General features: G+C 39.5%; 1 protein-coding gene across 2 annotated transcripts in view; it reads left to right on the plus strand.

The window, feature by feature from the left end:
- The first annotated feature begins 2,273 nt into the window (after window positions 1–2,273).
- paip2b (poly(A) binding protein interacting protein 2B) overlaps window positions 2,274–4,161 on the plus strand; it is an 11,370-nt gene continuing 9,482 nt past the window's right edge. The window contains exon 1 of one of the 2 annotated variants that reach the window (XM_005927765.3): window positions 2,274–2,513. The gene's annotated coding sequence lies outside the window, so the exon portion shown is untranslated. The remainder of the gene's footprint in view (window positions 2,514–4,161) is intronic. The other variant, XM_042223142.1, reaches the window with a different exon arrangement.

Raw genomic sequence — 4,161 nt, forward strand, 5'->3', positions numbered from 1 at the left:
AAAAGTGATCCCTTTGACCTGAAGTTGCTATTTCAGTGTTTGTGTATGATGTCTCTGAGACTTGATATCCACATTATGGTCATCTCAGGCACACAGCTGTGGCTGTGAGTGCAGAAGCCCCGCCCACCTGATCAAATTCTATTTGTGAGTGGGAAAAAAGCAAAATCAGCTTATTTTAAACTAGTCATGCAAAGTTATTAATCCCTGAGGGCTAACTGCAGAAAAATCACACTAGCAGAAGATGGATTCAGCGCATCGCCTTCTGGCTAATTGGCCCAGCATGCTCTGGCTGCACCACTCTGCTTTCACTTAGATGGGATTCAAACCCACACCCTGGCTTACGAAGGCTGTATTAGGCCACCATGGCTGCTACCTAAGGCCCAGTATTGGGTAAATACGTTTTTTTTTTTTAAAAAAACTGGGAAATATGCAGCTATTCCAGTAAAGTGCAAGAAGAAAAATACTAAGTTGAAAATCAGGAAAACAATAAATAACAATCAACCAAACACTTAAGATTTTATGTGCATTATGTATAAGTAGGCAGATGACAATACAGAAAATGTTCAAACCCTTTGGACACGCTATGGCAGTGCTCATTTTCTGTTTTCAGCACACACCACGCCGTGAGAAGTCACTTAGGTTCATGTCACTGTCATTAGTGACACCAGTGTTTCTGATTCACAACAGCTGCTCTCACCAACACCATTTCCAGCTCTCCAGAACTGCACGAGGGGGAAACGGGTGAACACGAGTCATTGACTTTGACCAAAAATAGATGAAATGGGCTCGGATGCAAATGCGGTGGCTGCTCTGAATAATCCAAATGGATAAAACATTCATTGCAGCAGCACTGTTTACCTCGTCGCTTTCAACACGCGCATCAGTTATACTGTAAGTGCACTCAGGGAAAAAAAACTTTTTTTTAGAAAGTCTATATTTATTATAGACTATAGGGTATTATAGTGTTTACATTTGAATAAATAAGCGGTGTATTCAGTAATATCACACAAAGGAACAATGTTGCTGCGCATGTGTAGATTGACGCAAGCAAGTGACATTTAAAAACAATTTCTCACAGCGTTTTCTGACTCACGACAGTCACTGATCAATGTATTGCGTTCACTATTTTCTTTTTCCACACAAAATACAGTTTACTGCTCTGAGGTCATTCCGTCCCTTAAACGTTGACCCCTGCAGAAACACGAATGAGGTCGTTGGTTGTCCTCTCCCCTGAAAAACACAGTCGCTCTGTGATTGATCTCCAGTCCTGCACATGTTTATGAGACAAAGCTCGTGTTCAGACAAAGTTCAAGTTTATGTTTGTAAAGGGATGAAACAGCAGCCACGTTGTTAAATGTTATCTCCACAAGGCCGCATTTTGAGCCCTAAAACCTTTTTTGGTCTTCAGAGTTCCCTCAGTTCACTCCAGTTTTACACGGGAGTGGACAATTCCCAGTTAATCTCATTACATATGTTAATATCACGCAATATGATCTGGGAACTATATATATAATATATATTAATTTATATATATATATATATTAATATTATATATATTATATATTATATATATAATATATTTATATATATTGCTTTTATATATATACACACATATATAACACAGAGAACGTCTATGCAATATCACTATGTTTATGTTACATCAGCTATACACTGACCTTCATAGGAGGGTGTCACAGTCAACGGACAGCCCGCTGAGCACACTGAAACTCTGCTTCACTCTCAGTCTGAGTTGAACTGGGAAGGCCGAGTTGGCCCTGATACCTTTGCCCTGTGCGAGGTGTCGCAAAGTGTAACGATTACAACACGGTGCAAAAAATGTAACTGACATTAACAATGACCTTTTTAAGAGAGCTGTGGCCGAGAGTGCAGCCGAAATCGCAACAAAAATAACATAACAGTTTTATAAAGATATTTTAAACGGACAAACAGGACTGGATCTATTAAATAACATAAAGTCAGAATTACACGTGGAAAACCGGTAATTTCTTTATTTTATACATTATACATTATAGAATATATATTATAAATACAGCGAGCTTCATTCAATATTAGGAAATGTTAATTACAAAAACAATGGTGGAAAGAAAAAAAAAAGCTGTAATGTATTTTCTTTAGTCGCGTGAATGGCGAGGTAGGGGCGGGCGTTTCTACACTTTTAGCCAATAGCGTCGTCAGGAGGCCTTGGTTGACGTAAACCTCAACCAATGGCTGAAGCGGGCAGCTGGACGAGCGCGACTACTGTTTGTTTTTTTTCTCTCAACGTGTTAGCAGAAAATTTGTGGATTTAACGGGAATTTTTTTTCTTTTTTTGGTTAATAACGCAACCAAACCGAGCAAGGGGACAACCGCTGGTTTACCGAGTTGGAGTTTATAGGAAGATTTTCTTCACTGTGTGGTTTTCTTCTCACACCCAGGACCGGAAAAGAGCGTTTTACCCCTCAAGACAGCTGGCTTGCGGCCCCCCCGCACCGATTTGCGCTTGAAGTTGAGTGGTGAGTGTTGGTGCGATAAAGGGGAAGCTACCTGTTTGCTTCATATCAAGAAATATAAAAAGAAAGCTAAACATGAAACAATATTAACCTTACGTGGTTAATTTTTTTTTTACGCTAAATTCTCACTAGGCTGGCACTTCCTGCCTTCATGAGCTTAGTCTAAAAAGGAGTGAGGGGGCTGTTGTGAAGGTGGTAAAAACAAACTTCCACAGTAGTAACAGTGGCCTAACTACAATGTAGGGCAGCCAAGTTTATGAACATATGCAGTTTTCAAATAATTCTCTTTTTAAATCACGCTAATTGACACAAAAGGCCTCATGTTGTCCATTATTAGAGTATTTTGAGCCGCATAAAATCAGTTAAAGCGTGTCTTCCCAGAGTGAAGCGCCAGAAGCGCGTTTCTCTCCGGAGCCACGCAGGCATTTGTCTCTGGGGTTAGTCAGGAGTACAGACAGAGGTGCTGTGACGGAGCTCGAGATGTTTGTGCACATGCTGCATTCAAGTGCTGCCCGATTTTTGATTGCCATCTATACTGTAGCTCTCAATGCTGACTAGCAAAATAGAACTAGCAGGTAGAATCTCAGTGTTGTGGTGCTTTTTTTTTAATGTAGCTCCTCTATCATGTCACAAAGACTCACGTACCTCTGCAGCAACGCCACCTTTCATGTTTAATGGAACTAATTCCATGTAGGGTTTATACATTTCCCTAACAAGTGTACTGTGTTTCCCAGGAGAAAACGCGAATCCCTTTTTGGGTTGTATCTGGAAGGGCATCCGGGGTTAAAACAATCAGTAGCTTCTTCTTTATGCTGTTTAACTTGATTAAATTACAGCAGATATTGTTAAAACTGTCTCCCCCAATCAGACTGTTAATGTTTAGATTTTTTTTAACGAGTGTAAACTGCATTTGCATATACAGTACTCATTACTTAAAGCTGTGTATCAGTTACTTGTAATCTCACACACTGTCAGTTACTTATCCCATTTATAGACTACTTTCAACTGCTCCCTATATCTCCTACTCTTCACACTTACATCAGGCTAATTTATTTTAAGTGGGTGCTTACAAATAGAACATCTCCCACATTCCCTTTACTAAATGTAATCTGTTTTTATTTGATTAGATATTTTACTGCTGTCCACACTGTTAGCAGTTTGAGCCAAACTTTTGTTTCAGCCATTTATTCACTCTGAATTCCTGTTGTCCTCGTGTCTCTACTCCTTGGGCACTTTTCAGTTCAGTTCAGTTAATTTTTATTTCAAACATTTCAAACATGTGCCTTCACAATCATTACAAAATATCATTCCATTTAGTTTACCGCTTTTCTCACCTGTTCACCTCTCATTTAAATTGTTACTCCTTAAATGTATAATTTTGGGGAAGCTGACTTCATTTTTACATATATCCTCTGGCTGCTGCAAAGATCTTCCCAGTGGTGACACTTGTACCTTTTTTCACTGCTTCCTGACAAAATTTTATTAAACAAAAACGTGAATTGAATTTGTTGATAATAAAGGATTTAAATTGCTTTTACAGCATGCCTGTTAATGTCCTGTTCATTGGCAGGCTAAGTGGTTTATACACCGGGGGCGATCGTGGCTCAAGAGTTGGGAGTTCGCCTTGTAATCGGAAGGTTGCCGGTTCGAG

The sequence above is a fragment of the Haplochromis burtoni genome, unplaced genomic scaffold (assembly GCF_018398535.1).
Source record: "Haplochromis burtoni strain Fernald_Lab_line unplaced genomic scaffold, NCSU_Asbu1 Contig_102, whole genome shotgun sequence".
Classification (NCBI taxonomy): domain Eukaryota; kingdom Metazoa; phylum Chordata; class Actinopteri; order Cichliformes; family Cichlidae; genus Haplochromis; species Haplochromis burtoni.